The sequence below is a fragment of the Bombus fervidus genome, chromosome 11 (genome assembly GCF_041682495.2).
Source record: "Bombus fervidus isolate BK054 chromosome 11, iyBomFerv1, whole genome shotgun sequence".
Taxonomy (NCBI): Eukaryota; Metazoa; Arthropoda; class Insecta; order Hymenoptera; family Apidae; genus Bombus; species Bombus fervidus.
Window position 1 is genome coordinate 10,152,043 of NC_091527.1, and position 27,296 is coordinate 10,179,338.

The following is a 27,296-nucleotide window of genomic DNA, read 5'->3' on the forward strand; positions in this document are numbered from 1 at the left end:
AGCTCGTGCAACTTTTAAGAGAGCTCAGTCTCCAGCTCTTTCGATAATCCTCTCACGTGCAATTCCGGCGCGCAACGAGTCGAAATATCGTGTTAAAGGCCGTAACGATGCTCGTTAATTTGATATCGCTGCCTTGTATCAGTTCGCATTAACGGAACACGGATGTGGCAACGCAAAAGCGAAAGAACAACGATGCTTTCTTCGAGACAACGGGTCATTAAGCTGCATTTTTAACGCTGTCCCCTGGCGACCGGAAGTAGCACCAAAAAGAAGTCGCGATGAAGTCTCAGACTTCGTTTAACGACTCCCGTTTTCTGAATATTGCGAACTCGCGTTTAAACTTTCGTAAGCACCAAAATTTTCTTAGAATCAGAAGTACCGAAGGCCAGAGCATGAAATTTGTATTAAAGAAATCAGAACAAAAGGAGAAATCGAGCTTTCATCCGTAGATATTAAAGAGATATCATCGAAATCTCATAATACACATCCTTCTCGGTTTGTACAATTTTTATATCCTACGAATCTTTCCTTTTTGCTATACTGGTAATTTTGATGTTAAAGAAACGATATTTTAATTGCGAAAAAGCGGAAAGTACAAAGTGAAATGGATGTGATGTACAGGAAAAATGTGACTTGTGTGTTTTTTTTTTTTTTATTTAAAGCTCTTTTCTGAGGAGAAAGGTACTTATTACGCTACAATTATGAAAAGTAGTTTAATCGTATTTTATATTCAGACAACTTTGAACATTTTTCCGTTCAATGCTTTTAATCAAATGTCGCGTGTACAATAATTTTCTTCCTAGTAAAGGAAAATAAACTTAATCCGATTAATTTACAACAATTGTAGGCAGAAAATGATGAAATAGTCAAAGAAATTGCTAACACTCTCTGTTTTAAAGAAAACAGAGTACAATGTCTTTTTTCAAATATCATCATTTAGGCATTTAAGAGAAAATCCAAACATCTATCGACTATTTTCCAACATTTCTATCAATTCCAACATCAATCGCTTTCCGTTTCACATCGTTAATTCTACAAGATAAACGATCCGAAATACTTCAAAATTTTTCCCCAAGCAATTTCCAAAAAGCTTTCAAATTCTATCTCACGATTATACAGAGGTTCATTCTTGGAAACTAAACTAATCTGATAACTCGTGAACACTATGACGGGAGCAGCATTTCGGACCAGCGGATCGTGTATTTAGTCGTATGCTTTGTAAATATTATACGGGGGATTAAAATGCGTAGGTGTACAGAGGAGATGGTATTAAAATAGCGATGGAAGCGGAGAGATCCAGTCCATCTGCGATGGTAAACTTTTATTCCACGGGATTTGTACGCGTAGCGAGCCATCCCGGCCAAGCTAGTTGGAAACGAAATAAGCGGATCCCGCAGGAGGTTTGTTCGTACTTCGCTTGTTTTACTGGCGCCCAGTAATTATTTCATATTAGCTGTAAAAGTTCGGATAGCGGTGAAAGATGTCGGACGAATCAATCGGCGTAGCCGAAAATAATTTCGACTGTACTTTAAAATTCGAAATGTGAATTTTTTAATTTTTCATTGCTCACTAGTTCAACCATTTTGATTCTTTCTACGTATTTGTTTCGTTAGATCTTTTTATTGGACCGTAGGACAAATTATTACTCATTAGGACTAATCAGATAGTAGAATTAGATAAAAAGAAAAAAATTACATACTTCCCTGTAAACTATAGTATAATATAAATATTTTATTCGCACCCTGGTTGAGAACTAAAAGTAACATCCGATTTTATGACGTTTAAAAATTACAACGAAAATACTAAAAACGATAATAACAATACAAATCCATTGAACGAAGATCAATTAATTTAACAAGCAGAGTGTATGAAAAATATCGTAACTTCTGCAATTTGTCCCCTCGATTCTTACGCTCACACAGCTTCAAACGTATCAAATTTGTTTACACTTACAAATTTTCTAGTTTATATTAAACTCGATATCTATTTATTATTTCCAAAAGTATCAAATTTTTCACATTTAAAAATACTCCGCAGTTCTATGTTAAACTCGGTGTATCAATCAGTTCGTTCAACACGTATGAAATTTCATATTAAACTCAACTTAAAACTCGACTCAAATTTTCCGTATGTACAAATTTTTTGGTCCCCTTTTATTTACTTGTTTACTTTTGTCGTATTATAATACAATCTGCGACATAGAATTAAAACACAGAACTTAACCAACGGATGATCTAATTAAAAATACTGCATCGCGTATCATCGAACAATTTCATCGCTGATCGCACAGAATTCTTCCCGCTGATGATACACGATATTTTTGCGATCGTAACTTATCGAAATAAGCAGAAAGGATGTAACGCGTGTGTTACACCAGCGCAAAGCGGTCAATAGATTGAGGAAAGTGGAGGAACCTCGGAACCACGGCCAGGAAACTTTCGTTCCCTGGGAATTGTCCAGCCGGGGTCAGAAAATGGGAGGGTATAAGCGGATGCTGGCGGTAGCTTGACCACACTTTTTAACTTCCGGTCGACCGGTAATTAGTTCGCATTAACCGTGAATCGCCCGTGGCAAAGCGTACGCGCGGGCCTCTATGTAATCGGATATAATGAGAACGCCTGGCGCACGTATCCGTGGAAAAGGGCTCCATCGTGGTCTGTTTAATGAATTCAAACGTGTCCGTACCATACGCAAACACGACGACCAAATAAGGGCTGCAGTTGAGGAAAAGACACCGTGTGGTCAGTTTTCTTTGATAATTTATTATGGTCAACGGTCAGATAATTCCGCCATCGAGATGTTTCAGAATGTGGTTGTTTATGACGGTGTTTGATCGAAGAGTTGTGTTAGACAGTTAAGGACGAAATAGCATAGGCTGGTTCTTGGTGATATTGTAGCGGCGCACGAGTCAATGGAAGATTTGAATGGAAAAGACCCATATTATTGTGCCTTGAAATGGACCAACGTTGTTTTGGTTTGCTAGGTTCAAAGGTAAACGAATTCCAGATAAAATATTATCGTCGGAACTTTTTATAACAACTGTTACGTCGCGCGAGATGGTCCGTGCGACGTCCCTCACGGTCTGGCCGCCAAGGCCTACACCTCGTTACACTGACCCGCGATAAACCCAAGGAACCACCATAAACCGAATCTTTTTAGTATAATCTCTATTCATATAAGTATGTTCGGTTTATAGACGATCCTTAAAACAGTCCTTAGGTTTATTGCACGCTCTTACTAATTACGGAGAAAGCGGATGTTTGTCCAGCGAAATAGCAGGTTCTTCTCATGAACAAGGACACCTATGAGCCACATCTGCAGGAGACATTCTCCTCGTATTTTATTTATTAACATTGGCTATAAACAATGGGCATCGCGGATCGTTACCCTCGCTTTTCTACCGAAAAGTGTGAACAACGAATCCGCGTTCTTAGTTCAAAAGGGGCACATCCACATCGAGCAATCAAGTCAAACCTTGTTCTTCAACATATCAAATCTAGTCGAACATTGATCGGGCAGTCAAATCAACTAAACATTCGAGTAATCAACTACTGTACTTTCCGTCACGACGAAGTCGATCAACTCCTGTCTACGCAACAAGTGTTGCAAGTTATTGTAAATATATATATTATAGAACTGTAGACTACAGTTTTATTACAAAACAAACACCTCTATTATCCCACAAGAAATAAGGGGATCGACCTGCTCGTGGTGTCGATTATTATAATCGTAACGGGAATTTACGACTCCCGTTGACGCGCTTCAACGGGATCGCATCTCCCCGCGACTGAACGAATTTACAACAACTGTAGTTATAAATAGTAGGACAGTTAGACGATACTAGGACAGTTCAATAATAGAGTAATTAGCGAGTAGAGGAGTTGAATTGTTTCGAGCGAGCGACGAGTACGACCAGTGTACACTATTTCTGTACTTGTACTTACAGTGATTTTAATATAATCGACTATTACAATTTTATCACTCGTCTCTTTATTAAGCGAATCAATACGTTTAATATCCACCTCGATATTATTCAATATCTCTGATTAATTCGTTTCAGTAATATAAATATGGCTAAACGAACCACTTGGAAGTCGAATTGAACTGATCGATTGTATCTCGAATATCGAACGATGTTCTATTTTCTTTATCCTCGTCAAAATCTAGAAAATCGGTAGTCAAATACAAGGCATAGCTTTTAAAACTTATCGTTATACCGTCTGTTTCTTCAAATATAATTGTACCGAACAAATTCACTCTGCTCTGAACACCAATTTAAAGCAAAGTTTATCTTTCGTGTTTCCGTTACCTTTACGAAGAACTAGAAATGATCGATCGAGCACAGTCTACAGATTTGGAAACCTATCGTTATACTTCAAATATAACTGTATAAAATAACCTCTCTGTTCCTGACCGATCATACCACAAATCCTCATATGCTAACGTTCCCTTTATCGGCATCGGAAGTCCCTGGTCGAAGCACGATACCAACTATGCCAGTAAATACGCGAACATAAACGAAGCAGATACGTACACGATTCGCGAAAAGTCTTCCCTGTATACTCTCACCCCTCAAAGGAATATACCGGCACTATTATTATCGCTAGGCCGGTACTGCATCCTACCAGTTGGAAGCTGCTACTCCTCTAGCATCGCTACTGCGATTCTCTCTTCGTCTCTCTTTCTTCTTCTCGTTCATCCTGGCTTGCTCGCTCTCACGCACACACAACGGATCCGTTTGGAACTTTAACCACCGAGTGGAAGGCAGGGGAACTTCGCCGAGGCGGAATTGTGTTGGAGAGAGAAACCTCGGAGGGCTACAGGGATGGCTGGTTTCCTCGACGTGGGTGGCGGAGAAACGAGAGGTTTTTGGGGAGGTGGAGCTGGTTGAACGGTAGCGAGGGAAGGGAACGTTTAAGCAGCTTTCGTCGCGAAGCTCTCGCATGCTCGGCAACGCCAGTTTTCCTACTAATATTTGCCACTTGACCCCCACCCATCCAGGCTTCCAGGTTTCAGGCTGCACACAGCCCATGCGACGTCCGCTCGCTCTGCCATCTCCTTCTCTTCTCTTCTTCGTCGAGCTTGCGTCCCTTCCCCGCACAAATACACAGGCTATACACATCTGTACACGAATGAAATTTTGAGGCTACGACCACTGCAACATGCGATATTTCGAGTGTTCTTTTTAGAATGGCTGCGGAGCCAGATGAACCCAACCGAAGAACACGAGGCCTGGCCTCGTCGCTGGTGATTAGGCCAGAGAAGATTAACGTTTAAAGTCGAATCAACGTTCTGAGCTCCTTTTTTTTCTGCTTTTGTTTTTCTCTTGTCCTTCTTTTCTATTTTTGTTCGCTGGTTTTTCAACGTAGCGAATTAGTAACTTTAATGCTCTGGAAATATTTATGATCGATTTGTTATCGATTTGCAACGAATGTATCGAACTGTAATCTATTGGACAAACTTGCGAACGCCTTCGAAGTTATTATTCATGGTTTAGTAACACCACGAAGTCCATAAATTTAGCTATATAGCATCCATTCGTTATTCTCGTACCTGTTCAAGTGGAATAAGTAATAGAACGAATAGTATTTGTTTATTTCCAAATCTGTCTAGAATTACTCGTACATTTTTAGATCCAATTTCTACTTATGTATATAATTACGATAGCCGCGTTAGTTACAGTTTATAAAAGTTTGCTGTGGTAAATGCGTAACTACTTTCGCAGAGATCGGTGTATTCCTTGTTATGCACAGAGGTCGACCAAATAGCGTTCCGTGTGTTTCTGTTGTGTTTCCGAACGAGTCGACGTCATATTTACCGCGTGTAACGATCGATGAATTCCACGAAAGCACGCAGGTAAACAAGCCGAGGACGATTTCTCGGCGCACAAAGCGAAATGGCACGAGAGAGGGGAGAAGGAGAATAGGAAGGAAGACGGTTGGAACGAACGTAAATCGCAGTACGCTGGCGTTCCTTCGGCGGGAGAAATTGCAAAACTAAATTAATTATCCGTGAAGTCGCGCGCGAGTTGTACGAGAGAAAACGGGGCTAATAAAAGCGGAGCAGAAGAAGAGGCGAATGGAGAAGAAGAAGAGGAAGAAGAGGAAGAAGAAAAAGAAGAAGTTGAACTGAAGGTGCTTATACAATACACGGAGGGTAGTTTAGCGTGGCAGCAGGGTGACCCTATTTACCCGTCCGGCTCATTAAATGTACAGCAATTATTTTCACAATTAAGTTTACTGAAAATTCAACGACCACGCCTGGCACCGATCGTTTCCACTATTTTGCGATTAGTGAGTACCTTACGGAATTGTTGTTACTTTTAATTCACGGACGAAGGGGGTGACTGACATTGTTTCCTCGCGTTGGCCATTCGAAACTGTTAACTAACCATTCGAAACAATCACTCGTTTAACTTAAATTTTTATTCTTTTTAATGTTTCGTTGTAGCGAGGGCCAGGTATTGCGTTTACTCGAGCTACGTTTTGGTTATTTTATTTTATTTTAATGGTTATAATATTTTATCGAAGAAAGAAATCTCTGTTTAAGTTCTTTAATTGTGTTTATGAAAATATAAATTCGCGTAGACAATTTGCAAAACAATGCTAATATCGTCTCTAAGTTATATACATGACGTAGTGATATTATCGGTCTTCTTCGCTGTCGTTTAAAAACATTTCTCAAAAATTGTAACACCGACAGAACACTTTTATTCCTGTTCTATTTACACTTCCCTAACAATACTATTTATATAGGAAACATTTTCGGAAGAAAACAATCTTAATACGTGTACGTAGGTCCTCGTTTTACGATTCGTACGTGTAAGGTTCTCTTTTAAATTAATGAATTTTATAATGTATGCGGTTAGAACGATGAAGATATTCTTTCTCTTATTAATATTATATGCTACTTAAATTCATAAAGTTAAATGTACTAGATTTTGTTTTTGAATGAGTATTCAAGGACCTGTTATATTTAGGATATCGTCCATATTAGACGAAACAAATTTATTATTCCAAGAATGGTAATTCTTTTATGGGCAATTCTTATTGAAAAATGAAGATTATACAGAAGCTTCCCAGTATTTAATTCTGACTAAATTCTAATTAGTAAAATTTTCTTGAAAAAACTATGATGTCACAAAACAACAAAATTTTCAACTATTTCAATATTCTCGCTAACCATTAAATCATTCAAAATAGCGTCATGATTCAAGATTTCCTCCGAATCACGCGTTGCTATCTTTCCAAGGTCCTCGTTGCAGGATCCTCGAAATTGATCCATTTCCAGCAGAAGATCGACTGAGATGCAGTTGGAAGCAAGAATAAAGCAGGATCCGGCAATCCTGTCACCTTCCGTCTCATTAAATATGCAACAATTATTTCCGTACGTAGGCAGGCACGTTCCGTGACGCCTCGAGTCTTCTTTGGACACCAGCAGGTTCGGACCGTGAAAATAGTAAATTTTCCGCGAGGAAATTGACGCTCGCCTAGCGTGACTCTGTTACCTCACGCCTCATTAAATATGCAACAATTATTTCCGTACGTACCTGAACACGTAGCCGGCTGCAATCATTCGTTCTCGTGTCATGAACCTGGTCCGTATCTTGAGAAATTTAGCGGCGATCAACGTGGTAGAACTGCTGTACCACCTCACGACACGTAAACTGATGCGAGTTTGTAACTGGTTCTTGCTCCACTTCCAGTTTCTTGGATTCCTTCGGCGACTGAGATTTCCTAGGATTTGTGTTTCCCTGGATAGTAATTTAATGTGTGGTTTGTCGCAGCGTGAGATTTAGAATCTTCAGACTGGTACACGGAAGATATTGTTCCGTTGGTGCGATAGAATTTTATCAACATTTTATGTACAATTAATTATAGTGTGAAGAGCCGAATATAAAACTAAAATTGTTTAAAATTCGATTTTGTTGCCCGAGACGATACAATGATGTCTAAAGAGTTCAAAAAGATTGTAAAGATGTAAAAACCGAGTATTTTGGATGAGAGTATCTAGATATCTTTTAGAGAAATATAAAAGAGCCGACTTTTCGTGTCCAAGAATAAATTACGAAGAATGCGTTAGTAGAATAATTCATGAAATTCGATCTTACGTGCAATTGTCTATATTTATCTTGAATCTTCTCTATTAAGTCACAATTAATTTTTACGAGAAATGCTACTCTCTGAATGTCAAATGTTTGTAAACACTCTACCAGCCACTTTGCGAAAATCTTCGAAGACAGAAATAGTTATTTTTCAAAATTACAAAAGCGTTCTAACATTTCACTTTTTAGCGCTTACGACTCGAATCGATTTCGAATTTGGCTCTGGCATGGCATATTTGAAAACGTACGAAAGACGATCAGGCTATAACAGCAAACTAAAATTGAAGGTAGGAATGAAACATGACATGAACACGTGACAGTGACAAATGCAGACGACTAGTTTGAAAAAGCGCGTAAGCTTCGAGAGATTGACTTTCAGTAATGAGTTTCCAGAATACATTCGAGCACCTGAAATCCACTCGAATCCAGAAACATCGTTTCTTCGACGCGTTTGCTTATTAGGTACATACATCTCTTTCCTATACTTCCTTATTTTATAAACTTTCACGCGTATAATTACAATATAAATAAAATTGTAAAATTTTCGGTTGAATTAATTGCAAGAAACGAATTACGAAATAGTAAAAGTTTCCTATTTTTGGAAATGCGCTCGCTAGACGATCCAAAGCTACTGATTCATAATTTCCTCGTAACTTCACTGGCTCGAGACTTAAATACCGCACATGGAGGATGCTCGAAAATATTTTGCTTCGCTGCAACGTGGTTCATCGTGCCAAACCCGGGGAATTCGGTTGTTTATGCGAATAAATTGCCGTTGCGTAATATTGTTTGCGTAACCCGATTGTCACGCCATAAACTACGAGACGGGAAACCTTGTTGAGAAAAAATTAATCGTGACTATCGTCAAATTCCACGTTAAACATTTTTTTGGTCCATCTTTCGATCCGTTTCTTTTTCTTATTAACGCCTTGATAAAAGAAAATAATTTGACTTATATTTGTTTCTTTTTTATACAACATTTGAAGCCGCCAATGGCACAACGCAGGCCCATAATATAAATAAAAGAAATATTTGAAGAAACAAATTTTATTTTCGTCGCATTCTCAGTTTAGTTAGTTTTTATTTGTAAGCTGAATCTGTTTAAGCTTATTGCTTTTATTTTTGCAAGACTTGTTCCACTGTGCGACGTATTTCCTGCGAAGGTTTACTTTGGAGAAATGCCATTCGCGAATACAACTTCTGTGACTCTTTAAAATAGTACTTCCGAGGGTGCATTAGTTCTGTTCGTCCGAACCTTGTTGATGGATTCGTGTCACCGTATATTCGCGCGATACTTAAGAGAGTAGGCACAAAGTTGCTATTATTAATACATCGTCCATTATTCATCGAGTAATATAGTCAGTGCTCTATTATTGAAAAGTTACTCTCGCACATATAGTTTGCATTCGCATGCGATTATCTCATAAACTGTTCCCTATTCGAAAAGAGTAGAACTTATTGTTGGAGGCATTTCAAATAGAATTTGCTGGGTTTCGTGCGACGCTTCTTTTAAGAGACGCAATTGTTTTCTGAATGTTTTCGAATTTTCAAATTAACTTCTACTGCGTTAAATACAATACAAAAATAAAGCGCGAAATGTTTGAAATTTATTCGACTAGATGTAACATCTGTTAATATATTTAAGATTATGTATGATAGTTTTGAAATTTTCTTACAAAATAAATGTATCCTCATCCTATCGACAATTTACAAGTATTCATAGACAAAGCAACGTCTCTCGAAATTCCTACACTCCAGCCACCACACCTTTCTACCTGTACTGCGGATAAAATAAAATTCAGCATCGAATGTCGCTTTACAAATGCACATACGTGAAAGTTTAAGCAGCAACATTTCAACGTTCCCTTCTCCATTGTCATCGAGGGTAGCAATACGCTTTTTATCGTACGGCGACGTCTCGTGAAACGTTAACGACGATTCGATCGAAAACGTCCGGTTCTCCTTCAAGCATCAACGTTCGCGTTTATATTGGCCGTTCGCCGGCTAGAGTTACATCTTCTGGATGCATTATGGATACCATATCCAAGGTAAAATACACGGAGAGAGCCGTGCGAGAGAGCGAGGCGGTACGAAATTATGGTCGAGGAATATTATTTCGCCGTGCACGCTGTTCACCCTCCTTCCGTTGCCTGCTTCGAGTTATGCAGGATACCTCCCAAGTATCGCACTATATTATCGAGGATATGGTCATCGCTGGCCACACTCTGATATTTCGCTGCATATTTAACCAGCTGTAAGTAGGAAGAATTTAGCTTATTTCCGAAGGTTTACGCCCTGTTACCACCCTCAGTCCACCACCTCCTTTCAGCTTTTTCGTCGATTTAAGTACTTTCTCCTTTGTGGTTTCTTTTCTTCTCATTTTTATTTCTTTTAGTATGTGAATATAGGTTTGTGCTAAATTCTGGGTTCAATAAGTCGCGTCGTCGCGTGGTTTTATGTTGAACGATTTTCGATGTTGCCGTGATCTAAATGGGGCGAGAGCTAGGCTTTTATTACAGAATATAGCGTGGTGATGATTGATGAACAGTATAGGTATATTGAATAGATACGTTTTAATCAGTATGGTGTGTTCCAAAATAAACTGTCTGTATTTGAGTTACGAATGTATGACATACATGGTTCTTCCTCTTTGATGTTTCGCAATTTTCATTTGAAATATTTCTCCCTGCCTTTCATATTTTTCTCAGATACTTAGAACTGTTCCCATTTAGATCGGACACGTATAATTTGCGCTACGTATCGGTTATTGAATGTAGAAAGTCTGGTTGAGAGATTGTATACTAATCAAAATTTGTAAGAAAGGGAAGATGATACGAAAGAGCTCTGTAAACTTTTAGAGATGTGACGAAAACCAGAGAAGAGAACAACGATGGTAAAAATGAACTGAAAGTATCTGATCGATTTATAAAGCAATGATTATTGCGTTGAGAGTCGCAAGCTTACATTAGACCGATTTATTATGTTCGAATAATTTGTTTAACTTATTCGGTTTAACTGTATAGATCGACGTTAACTTTGCCCATTTTTTTCTTTTTACGAGATATAATTTGAAGTTATGAAAATAGAGTGTATCAATGAATACCTACGTACGTTGCTTATTGTGTATAATAAGAAAGATTTTAGTAAAGTCTGATGTAGTAGGCGATGAAATATTCAAGCCAGACTTTAAGTAGATTATTCAGATGCAATTCAGAAGCAGAATCAGACACGACCCTGCATCTTAGCGTACTTAGGTATTCTACATTCTGAAAGTAGTTATGAATAATGGTAATGTTGTTGCGAGCACACGCTACATTCTTAGCGAACTTACACGGTAGATTTCGTTGAGGACATGACCCCATCTAGAAAAAGGAAGACCATCGCGCCAGCCTTTGTCCACTGAAAGTAGTCGTTAACGTTAGAATTATCAGAGTAGTGTAAACGATCAATTCGTAATGTTTGTGATTTTTTGTAAAATATATAGACACGTTCGTTTTTCCTTTCTTTTTTTTTTTTTTTTTTTTCAAATTCTATGCTTCAGTCGTCCATAGTACTGTCATTAAGACAGGATATTCTATGAGATTTCTCGCACGTGATGTACTGTCTATCAGAGTGATGAATTCCTGAATAAAGTCCTGTTTGCTGTGTTCAGATTATAATACAAATATAATCAGAATATGTAAATTACTCTGGCGGGATTTAATCTTCCATTACTATGGCTCTAAATATCAGACGAACGATTTCACTTGTAACAGTAACGAAACTGATCAAAACTTAAGTGCTCGAAATTTAATATGGTAAATATCCGAAGTGATAGAATAGCATTTACTTCGCGAATTCCATCGTTTTAACACACCGATCCTCGTCTATTTTCCTTTTTCCTACTTTTAGGAAACAACGATTGTTGTAAACGCGGCAGATTCTGCCAATGCATGGCTTTTGTTGATATATGGCTTTTACGTCTCTCCTCTATAAATATATTACCGGATTTCTCCAGGTCAATTGGATGTGGCGCAATAGAGGCATCGATCACCAGCCCGGGGAATCCATTTCGTCGGATTCGTTCCGTAAATTCTACTCGAAATTGAAATTTCGCCTCTTCGCGCTTGTTTCGCACCACGCCAAACTCGTAATGTTTGTGAACGATTGACGTACGTGCATGTGGCTTTGTGTCGATACGAAATAAAATCGAAAATTGAAGTAAAATCGTCTCGAGAAGTTGGATTGTCGGAATTTATCGCATCGTTATTAATATGTTACAACGTGCTCTGTAACTGAGTTTCTACCTACTTTTCTACTTATACCGTGGTATTATATAGGATTTGAACAATACCCTTAATGCTATTACATTCTTAACAAGTTTCATTAGCACGTTCTAGGAACCACGTAATTAATCGATCAATTTCTAGTGAAATCACTCGTTCAGTTTTTGCCAAACTTGCATCTAAGCTTGTAAATTCAAACATTGCATTCCTTTTGCATCCTATATTTTTCCGTATGCCCTTCGTTATAGTTTCTTCGCTATCGCTTCTGCACTACGATCAACGATAATTCTAACGTTAAAGAGAAATTTGATTTTTTTTTTTACGGGGCGAGGAAGCGAGAATCGGCGAGGCGATCGGCGATGAAAAGTTTCGAGGCCGCGAGCTTTTCGCCGGGACCAGCGGAGCGTTATAATTTCGCGCCCCGTGAAAGGAAAGCGGCACGGATAATTATCGGTAACTGCTAACTGGTAAAGTTTCGAGAAGGGAAGGCGAACGCGCCATCCCATTCTGACTTCCTCTCTCTCTCTCTCTCTCTCTCTCTCTCTTTTCCCTTCTCGCTTTCTCTCGCTCTTCGTGCGCCGCGTAAATTAAGTATAGCGCTGCAATTTATAGCGGCAATATAATGCGCCTTGTTTGCCGTTCGACCATTATTAGCCGGCTTTCCGATTCGCGGCTCGTTCGAGTGGGTCTTCCTCCGAGAGAACTCGCGCGTTCATAATGTTTCCCTCTCGTCGAGTTTTCCTTCTGAACGTGTGTTAGTTTAGCAGACAGCAAAGCACGCTCGTGATTTCGTGTTCGACTTCGATGGATATGAAACGACGATTCTTGTATGGCTTTATGGTAACGATGAGAATAATAGAAAGCAGAAAGAATGAAATTGGTATTTGTAATAATATCGATAATAATAGTAATACGCCTTTATTGTACGTTGAATGGTTATCAGTAAGAGGAAGACATTTCTTGCGAATGTATATCTATGTGTGTTTTCATCGAGTTTCGATTGTTAGAAGTTTATTGCAGGCTTATTTTGTTTAAAACCTGGATACGAAGCAAGAATTACGTTCTATCGCAATTTACGAGTGTCGAAGGATTTAAGTGAAACGGAGAAGAATTTTCAGTTAGTTTTGAAGAATCGTAGAAAGGGTAAAAAGAAGAAAAGTGGGAATAAAAGTTATTTGTATTATATGGGAACAACATTGAAATGTAAATGTGAATTTTTCGTCTGTGTTGAGACATAAAAATGGAATCATAAAAAACGGGAAATTTCTAACATTCAAGTGACAGACATTTTATAATACTTCAGTATCGAGAAGTTGAAAAATTTTCACTAAAAAAGCCTGGGAAGATGTGAAATGTCAAGCAGAAAATTACCATGCAAATCACCTCGAGCTTAATCTCATAAGCAGTTCACTGTTGCTTCCATGAAATCTTTACATACTTTTTACGTCGTTTTAACCATCCACGCGAGAAGTAGATAAACTTCGAAATCAATCTTCGAAGATTGCACGTGTACAACGCTGTAAAGATAAAGAATATTTGCGTGAAAAATTTGTTTCGCCGTTAACCGAAGAACGAATGGATGTTTCTTTGTTTATTATAAAACACAAACATGCGTTTGCGATCGAATAAGCTCGAAAGAAACGAAATTGGAAAAAAGAAGGAACGAAAACGTAGAAACCGCGTAATAAATAGTTCTTTATTCTCTTTATATTTTTATTTTCTTATTGCGATATTGAAAATTGAGAAACTTCGAGGAAGTAAAGGACAGAGGTAGGAGCGAAATTGTTGATGTTTATGGAATATGAATATGTTCTTTTTTTTTCTCTCTCTAAACCGAGCTTCCGAACGAGGCGAGGCAGAAAATAAAATTGTAGAAGCCGGAAGATGAGTTGCTGAATATGATGAAAATATACGTCTGCTTATTGTGCTACAGAAAATTGAAGCCAGAAATTACAACAATTCTACGATAAAAGTTCCCACTTTTAATTTCGTACAATGTTAATCTAACGTTGTCCGTTGCTTACAAAATATTCTACCGCAATTTTATCAAAATTCAAATTAATTACAGAACATTTAAATCCATAACATATACTTTGATCAATTTCTCATTTAACGAAGCCTAATATTTTTAAATCTGATATTTCCGAATCAAAGAATCGCAGCATAGAAAACAAAAACACGTTACATCACGAGCCAAACTATCATCCTGTAGAAACATACTCTAAACTTTAAACCATTAATCAAGATTAAATCACGTGGATTGTTCGAATCCACCGCGATTATTACAATCTAGAAACGAACGTTCTTGTCGAAGGAAAATTCCTTTTAAGGTTTGTTAAAGCATAGCGCTTGAGTTATTCCGAGTACTAACGCTAATTAAGAGGGCGAATATTACCACGACGAGGCGAACGAATTCTCTGTGAACCTGTGTACGTGTGTGACAGTACGCCTACACAAGAACGTGGTATAACTAAAAGTCTACAAAGGCTATGTGTAACGACTGGTTACGCTCGCTATAACCAAACTCTTCTCTCGAGAGTTTCGGTTTTCCAATCCTCGCGATGTTTCCTCTGGTAAGGTTTCTTGTTGCCTTGCGCTGTGACGTCAATTTCGCTGGGGTTCGAAAATGCCACTGAATTAAACGCGTGCACGATTTTCTGATCTTTGCTTGCAGTAAAAGAGCAAAAGAGACTGTTACTGGGCGAAGATTCAGCTACTCGTTGAATAGCTACGTTTGTTCTAGTCGTTTGTACATCTTGTGAAAGTATATTTTATGATAGTTGATTTAATAAGTGGTTTGTTATTTAGAAATATATTTATATATTTTTTAGTTGGATGAATTATTTTTAGATGTTATTTAAAAAAGAAAGTAAGTTTGCTGTAGGTGGTCTTTTGCTATTTTCCATCTTTTCTTTAAAATTTCAGAAACAACGTAAATTTATAGTATTGTCTCAGCGAATATAATCCGAAACAAATGTTTTAGACACTCTTTCCATTATTAATTCTACGTGATTGATAGGTTTCTAGAAGAAATGCTTTTCGATGCTTTGCATATGGCTCATAACTTTGGCAGAGATATATTAAGACGTACCACTTGTCAAGTATAACTATCGTATTATATACGCGCAATGAAAAACTATATTGTATTCTACTGTAAATATCCGCTATATCTTTCCTTCTAACAAAAATTCTTGTTCGGATAAACGATGAAAGACTCTAATATTATGATATCATCCAGTATCGTAAACAATTGTCGTATATCAAATTACGTGTATCCTGTCACATACCTGGTAATCTACAAATAAAGCACGCAGTTCGACCTAACTGGAGAAAGAATCACGTTGGAGATAAAAGGATGTACCGTTCACAGATTCACAGTAACGAAAAGCGACGACTTTGACGAACGACAATACGAATATCACGACGAAAGGATAAGAAAACAGCCCCGACGCGGAAGTTACGAACGGTGTCTAACCAAGCGTTCATCAAGAAGACCCGTAGAATAATTCGCCGCTAATGACGCCTAACGATCCCGTCGACAGACTTCGGAACCTGGCAATCGCTAATCGACAGCTAATTACAAGGCTCGCCGGCAATCGTTTCCCCGACGAAGGAAAGGAAATCCGTGTAATTTCCGCGCTCTTGTCGTGCCAACAATGGTGTGGTACACAGAGAGGAGCTAGCGATTCCTCTTTGAAATAGGAAAAAAAAAAAAAAAGAGGAGAGACAGAGGGAGAATCGAACAGAAATGGAGGGAAAATACCGACAGCTGTCCCACCGTGGTCCTGTTTTCTCGCATAGGCGAACGCAACGAACCGCAATAACGTTTTAGTCGATATTCAATCGAACGAGCCTGGTCCGCCATGCTCACCTTCCTTCTATTCCTCTTCCTCTTCCTATCCAGCCTCTTTCTCGCTTTTTGTTCAATTCCCTGTCGCGAGAACACGTGAAACGCCAACCAGTTAAATCCTTTTCGTGTGCGTCTTCTTCGTTCTGTTGACACTCGATCTCAATCGAGTCGCCGCCACTGAATTTCCCCGATTTTCTCAGTGTTATGGGACTGCGGCACTTTCTCCTGGAAATTGAACACTCGTAATTGTTGGTACGTTTGTTAAAAGCTTGTTTGACTGCTGTGAGATATGCACGTGGTCTTTCACGAGATTCGATCGATTTTGATTTAGAAAGAGGACTTCTTTGTACTCTTTGCACTCCAAGTTACGTATATTGGATGCTGTTTCGCACTTGTTTGGCAGGGTATACGAATTGTTAAGAGCGGAGGTGGCAGTGAACGAGAGTGACGTTATCAATGGCATTCGAAAGTACGTTACATAATCTCAATAAACTGCAAGTTGCAGTTTCATCGATGGATAAATTATTATTACGTTACTCGATGCAGTTTAATAACAGAGAAACGTACGTGTTATCTAATTAAATACATAAATGTAATAAACAAAATTCTCGTCTCATTAAACGAAGTTTACACTTCAATCGTTACATTTCCAACACCTGCGTGTCGCTCAAAAGGGTTAAATAGCAAATCACCGGTGGACCTGCACAATGGCAAGAGTTGTTAAATTATCCTGTATCTGGACAACATCGATTTAACGAGGGGGAAATGAAGAGCGTCGGAGAGGCATAATTTTGCGAATGGAGGGGCTAATTCAGGTGCCTCGATAACGTTAGTTCCGGGGACATCCTCGCCCTTGGGAATGCTTGTAAATTTTGTAGCTGACAAAGCTACTGCGTCGTTCGTTCCGCTTCCGACACGAGCACTAGCTCCAGCTCCAGTAATTAGAGTCCATCGGATGATCAAAGCTTCTAATCGCTTGTACGAAACCTGCAATTATTAATTACGATTGCGTGTCAGCGACCATTGTTTTTACATCGCAGTCGAGTCGGTGTACTGGACGATTAACACGTCGAAGCGATTGCCAAGTAATTGAAAGTTCTTGTCGAAATGTATTGGAACTTATCGGATCACGTATTATCGAAAATTATTCATAGAATGTAACAAGGACACGATAAAGACGGTAAAGACAGTGGAAAAGCAATAACGTCAACGCAAAGAAGAATTTAAAGGGATATTATTTCCTGAAACTTCAGTAAAAATGTGTCTTAAAAGATATTCCTATACAATAGTATCTTCGACTAAATTTAGCTGCAATTTAATGAACAAAACTGATGCATACGATTTATCGCGCGATCATGAAACAAATAATTCGTGAAAGAAATTTTAAAATGTATTTACGGGAGAAATTACTACAGGAACATAAAATGAAGTTGGATAAAAGGTACGAAGTAATGTTCGTAGAAATTTTCTACTCATTTCCTCTTCTTCACTCAGCAGACGTAAGCAGAACAACCGAAGTCTTGTTCCCGGACTGCAAGACGTGATGTAGCCGACAGGGCTGTTCCATTAAAAAAGAATTTTCGCGTCTCGCGTTGAACGATGTAACTCAATTTTCACGTGTTTCTTCGTTCGCGCGTGTTCACGCCCATCCATTTCCCTTTGCCTCCAAACAGGAGGAACGTATGGCTATGATAGATTGCTTCTTCGGGGCCCAATTTTCCAGCGCACGGTCTACGTCTAATGTTGCTCGACATCCTGCCTCCTACTTTCTATTTTCTGCTCCATTCCTTCTATTCTGCCTCCTTCATTTTGTCCACATTTCCATCTCTTTTCGTACGTAGTGCGTTAGAGAAATATTTCAATAAATATATAAATAATATTTTATCTGAAATTATTTTCTTAATTACGTTCCATCAATTTTTTAATTCTTCTTTCATCCTTCTGAGAATATCGTTGCGCATTTTCATATTTCTACGGTTCTACTATCCTCCTCTACTTTACATTTCTATTCTTTCTCATCCCTCGGTAATAATTGTTACTCATTTTTCCGTTTCCATAGAGATAAGTCTGAGAAATGCTTCCTTAGATGGAATTTTTAAGTCCGTTTGACAGAAGGAAAATTATTTTACGCATTTTGTAGATTTCCTTAGCGCAGGGAACGTAGTTACAGCGTCGCTTGAGAAATAGGATTTTATTCAAGGGGAATTTCACAGGTGGCAGTGGTAAAGACAATCATTTGAAGAGACAGCGTCTAATCGCTGGAACGTTGAATAATAATTGCACAAAGCCAAGCGGAGAATTCTTGAAAGCAAGAGTTAGAACCCTTCTGATCCGTTTAAGACGCCACAGATTTTCTCGACGTAGACTAATCGAAAGCGTGTTCGCGCATAAAGAGATCGTCTTACTGCTGGCTATCTTCGAAATTCCCAGCGTTATCGTCTTGATTTAATACCCTCAATGAGAATCTTCGACCAAATGCAACTTTGTCTACGCCATCGTTCGCTATCTACATTCTTATTTTTCGAATATTTTATTATTCAAATTATTTCCATTAGCATACATGGCCCCCCAAAAAAGTACTGAAATATTGTATTTGGTTTTTCGTAATTTTGTATGTACATAAAATATTATTATCGTATAAATAAAGTAAAATAGACGATAGAAACGATGACTAATATCACGTAGAAATTATCGAATCGCCGCGTTGTGCTAACGTATTTACATGGAACAAAGTTTTGTCCCTTCGTCCCTTGACAACAAGACACATATATCGTAAAAACGTCTCTAGCGTAACCTGATTTTTTACCATACACGAATCCATCTCTATTAAAGGGGAATTTTATTCGCGCGATGCCTGTTCCTAGAGAAAAACGAGGCTGCAAATTAGCCGGCTACGTATGCGTTAAATTAACGACCAACTTGGACGAAATTTGCCACAGTCCTCCATCATGTTCACACGCGGTGTAGGTAAACAAAGTTCTAAATTCGTGTAATCCCGAGAAGTGTGACAAGGCATCCGAATCCTTTTTCACCATACATTTATGGACCGTTAAAAGCGCGTGATCCCTTGGTGGCGCAGGGCAAGCTTCCAAAACGATGGAACAAACTTTCGGTTTGATTAAGAGAGTGGAACGACGCGATGTGTAACAGCGAGGAAATCCTCCAACATATTGAACGTTTCAGATAGAATAGCGAAAAATTCTTGAATTCTAATGTAGACTTTGTTATCTATAGAATTATAAAAAGACATTAAAAGGATCATAGTAAAGAGTCGAGCAATTGCAGTATAAAAATTATCGCATCTTCGCTATTCCTAGAAGTATGGCAAAATAATATATCGTTTAAAAAATCGTAACGCATATAATTGTCATTTACGTAGAAAATAAGAAATTTCGATCTATTATTTTTCATAGAAAATAATGAAAGATGCAATATTTAGAGAAATAGATATTAGGTATTACAATTTTCTATTTTCAATGTTAAAGAATGTTATCCGACATCTCCTAAGAATATTATTTAGGACAGCTAGTATATCGTTATTTTCGTTGGAATAACACACATTTCAATCTTTAATGCGATATCAATTATTTAGATAACTCGGACGATTCGTAATTCAACGTCGTCATAATCAGAGAATGATACAGAGAGTCAAACTGGAGCAACGAAGTCGAGCCAAATCGGTCAAGCGCGATCCGATAACTTTCGACGCGGTTTCCTCGGAAACGGCGCGTCGCCAAGGAAAATTCATTGCACGATCTCGCATTATTTTCACCCAAGAAATCAGCCGCAGCACGGTCGCATCGCGATTTTCATCGCCCTTCCTTGAATACGTCCCGTTGGGTTTGCTGGTTTCTATATTATCGAGGCACGTGTTACATCTTGTATAAGGGTATCATTCGTAAAGCCTGTGGCGCCGCGACGCAAGACGTCATGACCTGACAGTAATAACCAATAGAGTTTCCATCCCGAGATCGTGTATTAGTGTTCAGTCTTATAGCGTTTTGCTATTTGGTGGCGTAGATTAAAAGAAACAATTGTATTTCAATTGAAAAGAATTTGACGATTTTAGTTGGTTTTCCAGGCGTTTATTATTCTAAAATTATACTTATGTTTTGAAGTTGCTGTTATTTCTGTATTTAGAGGTAGGATCACAATGGCTATTATTTTATTCTTTGGATAAATCTGCCACACCGTTCTAAGCCGAAAAACCTTTATCGCACTTTCTTACACAGACTAGGGATGAAAACAAAAGAATATCTTAAATCTATCGATTACATCTATCGATTATGTCCAGAACTATCTTCTAGTTACTATTTACTGTAACTCGCGTTGTCATTTTCAACAGAAATATTTATAATATTAACGCGAACGCAGCAGGCAGTCAAGTTGTAATAATCAGAACAAATTCGTTTTATATATCGCGACAGTAAATTGTCTATTCGTTTATTTGTGAGAGTGCCAATTATTTATGTAAAAGTTAACAAACGCATATTTTGTATGGAAATACGCGTGTACAGAATGTTCATCGTAACTGTCGCCACGATATTTCAGGGACTGCCGGTAGTCGGAGAGAAACGACTACAAATTGCAATATTAAGGATTCTTAAAAAAGCTTTACTTCGATGAAAAATTCGGGTCACCTCTGTTATTTTGTTTTTTTTTTTTTTTGTTTTTTATATCTTTTTATACATCACTCGATGTATTTTTTAATTTGTTAGAAAGTATTGAAAAATAGTAGCGATCGTTACGACGAACACTCTGTACATGTTCATGTTTAGTCAAATAAATCTTCATTAAGGTTTTAAATATTTAATAACAAAAAATAAGAAAGTAGAACACGTAATTTAAAGAAAAGTATTATATAGCATGGACGTATTAAAAAAGTTATTGCGACGATTGCTTTTAACGATAATACGTCTATAAATATTCTGTAAATCGAGCTGAATGTCTAGCGTTGTACAGTTTTCTTGAACATACAGTATACAGAAGAGTCGCAGCTAATGACTAAGAATCGCATTATTATCTGTGAAAGATTTACTTGAAAATTTCAGAGAAGTTTGTGGTATCGAGTTTAATACGATTAAAGATACATCACCGTGGCGTGATTGTTTAAGACGAAAATCTAATCGATATTTCCAATTTAAACTTTATAAGTAGGTTAATCTTATATTCTCTGGATGGCGATCTTTGACAGTGTAAGACATAAGCAGAAACACCAACAGACTAATCTCAAACTTCATCATGATTGTCCTTGTATACATGCTTCTACCATCTTCAGGATAGGATTAGAAGCCAATCGGTATCATGCTATGGAAACCAGATTTCCAAAACTACCTTCATAGAATTTCAACTCTATTCAAACGATTTTCTCTGGCGAGAAAAACAACGAACACTCGATAATTCTAGCTTCTTCGTTTGGACACGTAAACATTTACACTTGAACAAACCGATACCTTCTTTTACAATATTCGAAACTGCATCACCGTAAGGAAAGTTTATGACGATATCGCAAAGGTCATCGTTGCACCACTCAAATATTCGCGTTAGAGCATCCACGAGCATGATGGACATTTCAGGCAAATCCATGATAAAACACATCTGCTCTGCGTGCATGTTACGATAAAAGGAGAAAAATAAAAAGAATGCGTCTGTAGAGAAATAAGTGTAAAAGACAATTTGTATTTGTAGAGACTGGTTAAGCGATGACTGATTTTTGAAAATTCTCTTCCTTTCCATCCTTACCACGTCTACAACCATCGTGATACCGTTAAACTCGTTCGCCGGAGACTCGAGAACATTTCAATATCTATATTTCTCTTAAAAATGCATCTAAAACGTCGTAAACTAAAGCGATTATTACAGGAACGAACCTGCGATTACACATCTCGGAGTATGCGGTTCTCGCAGCAATTTTTCCTTCTTAAGCAGGCAAGAAGCGTTCCCAGGACGCTGTTTAATCATGAAACGCGAAGACAGCAATCGGGTGCGGCGTGGAGGCGCACCTGGACGCGAACTCGCTTCGCGGCGACGCGTTTATCAAGCGCAGGGAAACACGTCCATCCGTAGATAGCAGCGGAAATATGGCGGTTGGAAAATTTTGCCACCGCGGGGAATTGCATTTTTCGTCGTTAAAGTGTCTGGACCTGTGCGCGTGTACGCGCGACCAGTCGCGCACATACGTGCATAATGCGCGTATAAAACGGGATTCCGCAAGATTGATTCGCGCTTTTATTTCCCTCCTTCGAGCGCGCGTTCGTACCCGACGGATTTCCGTAATAGCGGGATTCGCAGTTCCGTGAAATTTATTGCGTTCATTGGACACGGATTTCGGTATGATGAGACACGTTTGATCTCGTTTCGCGAGGTATTCGGGATGCAACGTGATTTAGTGGTTGTTGGGATTTGGCAGATGGAAAGTGATATAATGCTAGGGTTTGATTCGTACAATAATTTTAAAGGTGTACGATAGTATTTTTGAAAATACGTTATTAACATCTGACAAGAGCATATACGAGTAATATATAAAGCTAGATTATAGTATTTTTGGAAGTATATTGCATTATACGTTACTCGTTATATTCTTTCGTGTATTTATATTACGGTATATTAAGATAAATGGCGAAGCACGTGAAAGCAAATTTACGACTGTAATTCTGATATTGATTTTGTAATTACAACATGTTGAATTCATAAAGTGAGGCTTGATGCTATTATACGAACACTACGCAGGGAAGACACCTTTCGTTCTTCGTATGAGAACAGTTTTAAATCAACTGTCAACTAATCACGTATTATCAAAATATCTTTTTATTCAATTTTTTTTTGGTTGATTATATTTTGAACGCACTGCAATTCATATTATACATGCGTTATTTACGCCAGTAAAATATTTCTCAGAAAGACGATATAATGATTGAAAAAACGCTCTCTTCGTATTTCATAACTTGAACGCTAAAATAAATATTCCGATATTACAAATATAAAAAACAAATGTAATCACGGTATCTTCGAATGATGAAAACCATATCGTTTTGAAAAGGATCAATAGAATATTCGGAATGTTTCTCATTTTTCACGTATGTTCGTTCGATGTTTACTCAATTTTTCGGATAAATGTAAACAAGATGCGCGCGCGATTTATGCGGATTTCCTTTGTGGATGCGGTCACATGCGGCGGTTATCGTGTTTGCGGATATCATCGAGGTTGGTTTTTAATATTCAGTTATTGAAAGTTTTCAACGAGCTCGTTTCGCGATAGATACGGACACGGGATTTATGAAATAACACGGGTTTCCATTCGTGGCCACCCGACGCCGCGCCGGCACAATGTAAATTCCTCGAATGGAATAAAGTTTCAATAATATAACGGTTGTTTTTGCGTGGGCGTTAATTAGCGGCAGCTTCGTTGCTAGGTATAGCATTCTTGTTATCGTTTGCGCATGCTTTTTCTCGCAATTTACAATTCATTACGTTCCTCTCGGAATGCATTATAGAAATTTAAAGACCGGCCAGTAGAAATTCATCAGGAATAATTTAATAATTTCGAAACTGACGTTGCACGCGTGTGCGTTGCGATAATTAGTATGTTTCAAGCGAAAACACGAAGCAAGAAAATATTTATAATGGACCGTGCTAGTGATACGTTCTTTCATTTTAATGAAACTTTTACATACGAAATAAACGAATTTTTATCAAAGTATAACGTTACGTGCAGCTTGAAATAATTAGTTTTACGCGGAATAAAGTTTATAGGTATATATTATACACCGGAGCGAGAAAATTACGAAAAGAAATTGTTACCGTTGGAATTTTTCAAGTTGCTTGTTTTTTAAGAAACGATCATTCGCGTGTAACGCGAAAATATTCTTACATAATATTCTATCGACGCGAACGTCGCACGGAAGGGAATTGGAAAGATTTGCTTGGCATTTCTTTCTTCCATTTAGATTCTAGAATTTTATGAAACTTAAAAAAACTGCAGTATTTCTAACGTGTCTCGGTTCTTAACGAATCGATTCTTTACATTTTTGTCAGGACAAAGGAAACACGCTAAAACATCTCGTAATTCTTTCTTTACCTCTTTCACAACATCCTCGATCTTTCCCAAATCTCAAGACTCAACGTCTACGCCAACCCCTCCTCTTGTAACATCTCACAAACATAACAACATTCACCCTGCTTCCTCTGGCAAGAACAAATGATAGAACAGAAAGGAGAAAAATAAACGCAGAACCACTTAAAGTCAGCGTGGAGCCATCGCGAGAGCACAAAGCGAAAGGATCGATCCTAAGGGAAGCGAGGCGACGAGAAAGGGAAGGTTGGTCGGCGTCGAAGTTGGTCCATGAGGGTTTATCGAGAAAACGAAGGTAGTAGGTCGCGACTCGAGTCGTTGGTAGAAAAGGTGGCTATATACAACTGTCTCGGTCGCGAAATATTCCCGGCCCGTCGAGGCTTTCTCTCCGCGTCCCATTCTTCGCGGCTGCCCTTTCGCAGTTCCCTTCCTTTTCTTGCGCCGCTTCGCGTAATTACGTCAGAAATGAAAGAAAAGCGCCCCGGGGGCAAGAGCGTTTCCGTGAAAGGCGACCCGTTTTATTATATGCGGCTAGGACGTTACCCCGATAGAAGCCAGACAACTTTTTACCCGGAGCAGCCGCGAAAGACAGGCCAGCTCGTTTTTCTCCACTTTCATAGGGAGTCGCTGCGGACCAGGGCGGCAGAGGAGGACGAGGGTCAGAGGGAAAAGTCGCGTCTATAATTCGCGGTTAAAGTTCCGTCGCTGTTCCTGACGTGGCTCCGTCTTTCGCCGAGAGGCTTCGCTAAATTATATCACGGTGTCGTTATATCTCGCGTCGTCATCCTTCGTTCACCGTTTCAAAAGCGTTTCAGGAACTCTTCTAGAGGAATTTGTGACTGATTTATTGTATCGTAATAAGGCGATAGTTACAGCGAGTACGTAGTCGAACGAAACGATGTTTCGACGTGTGAAACTGAATCTGATTCGAAAATTGGAACGCATAAATTCATAAAAATATACGCAATACGTATTTGGTTACATTGATGTATCGAATTCGTCAGAACGTCGATTCGTTTGCCGTAATCATAGTCATGAATGGATCAGCATGATCGGAAAGCATATACGGAGCTTGATAACGGCGTTTAATTTAGATTTTAATGATGATCACTTTCATCCTGTTGATAATTATAAATGCGTAACGACCTACGCTAATATAGCGGTCGCGACGCTTCGATCTGTTATTTTAATTAGAATTTTTACGATACATATATAGATTTGTGATGTTCGTAAAAGAAGGCCGTGTTTCCTTGGTCTATTATTTTGGTCCAATTCTTTGGCACACAGTAATAATTTGTGTTAATTGTAGAATTCTATAAATAGTTTCACGAATATTGAACCTTCGCGTGTTGCACATTACATCGTTTGAAGAATGGTCTCTGTTGCGTGTTCTGAATTTATCAAACCGAATCTGTTGTACTTGTAATCGTCGAGAAATGTTCCAATTTTTGGCAAGGAAGTATCTTCGGTATATTAATATCTGTTGTACAAAGGTTGGTACGTCTTTTGGCAACCGCAAGCTTAACAACTGTAGTTTGATTAATTAACCGTTATATAGGGTGTATTTACTGTTATACACACATCGAGTAGTATGTTAAGAAAAAGACGTATGTAGGCATTGTTTATAACGCACAATCATTTTTCTGTTCGTATATTGCATATGTTATGCCATAATTAATTATACTGAAATGCAAATAATACAATCATTCTTAGTTGGATTTGTAATATTAATTTAATATTCGATATTCAAAGATACAAAAATATAAAGATAGAATAATATAGATATATTTCGATTACAAGTACGTTACAGGAAAGAAATTAAATACACAAATACCTTCAAATAACAGAACAATAACTTGCACTAATTTTAATCGATAATAAAACGGAACCATTTCTCTAATTGCCTGATATCCTAATAATCTTAGTTTTATTTTTAGCCTGTATTTTTCGTTATTTTTCATGACTGTATGAAATCGCTCTTTAACAGGCAAACGAGGCACAGTTGTTTATTCCTATTTTGAAAAGTAGGTAACGCGACTTTAAAGAAGGAGACGTCATCGTTAAACTGCAATAATCCGTTGCAGCAAGAGCAACAGAAACAAGGACAAGTAATTTTACGAAGTAAGCGTTCCGTTTGTCAATAGCAGCGACATTAAATGCAGATTTCGCTGGTAGAAACGACAAGTCCGACAGTAAGTTCAGTAATTACGTTTTTCATCAATCTTCATTCGCGGAACGAGTTTGACGGAGAGAGGCGAGTTATATCTCGCGAAATATTTCGCCGATGGCCGCGTAGCGCGCTCTTATTCGCGTTTTGTTTTCAGTTATTGCTTCGGTTCTCGATCGTGACGTGACGGAATTATCGTGAACGTGTAATATTGTTCTTTTATAAGATTTGACGTCGTATTGATCGTACAATCGAGGCGAAGTTGTAGGCAAAGCGACCAAGTTCACGTGCACCTTCTAGTTTGCCGCTTGCTTCCTTCGTTCCACGCAATTACATATTTTCATTTCCTATTTTATTCTTCGTTTTTTCCCAAACATTTTCCGATATCTATGTATATTGTCCAATTCCTTTTTTCCTTATTTGCTGTCTCTATATAAATGTAAAGATATTGGCGCAAGAAACTGTAATAATCTCGCATTAGACTACCATTTTAATTTGTCGCTTTACCGTCGCATAAACGTTAGGATAAATCGTCGTAACTTTCATTTAATTATAGCAGAAAATACCTCTTTAGAAAAAACCAAAAAAAAAAAAAAGAGACAGAAAGAAAATATAATCAGCCTCTTTGCACGAACCGCAGTCGCTTTATTTATAATCGAGTAAAATTCCGCTCGAGCAGAAAAACCAAAAGCAAGAAGAAAAAGCAAGTAAACCTTGCGCGCCCAGTTTTTAACCATTTTTCGCGCGAACAAACAGCGTGCAAACGGTATTACGCTGGATCGGGTCCTGGCGAAATGGCGAATCGTAATTTCATGCGGATACGTTATTCCGTCGAAACA

General features: G+C 38.2%; 1 protein-coding gene across 6 annotated transcripts in view; it reads left to right on the top strand.

Moving 5' to 3' along the window:
* Positions 1-27,296, top strand: part of LOC139992028 (uncharacterized) — a 513,816-nt gene that overhangs the window by 226,846 nt on the left and 259,674 nt on the right. Inside the window, exon 1 of one of the 6 annotated variants that reach the window (XM_072012478.1) lies at positions 5,939-6,293. The exons of the other annotated variants lie outside the window; for them this stretch is intronic. The gene's annotated coding sequence lies outside the window, so the exon portion shown is untranslated. Of the gene's footprint in view, positions 1-5,938; positions 6,294-27,296 lie in introns of those variants that run through there. 6 annotated transcript variants of the gene reach the window in all.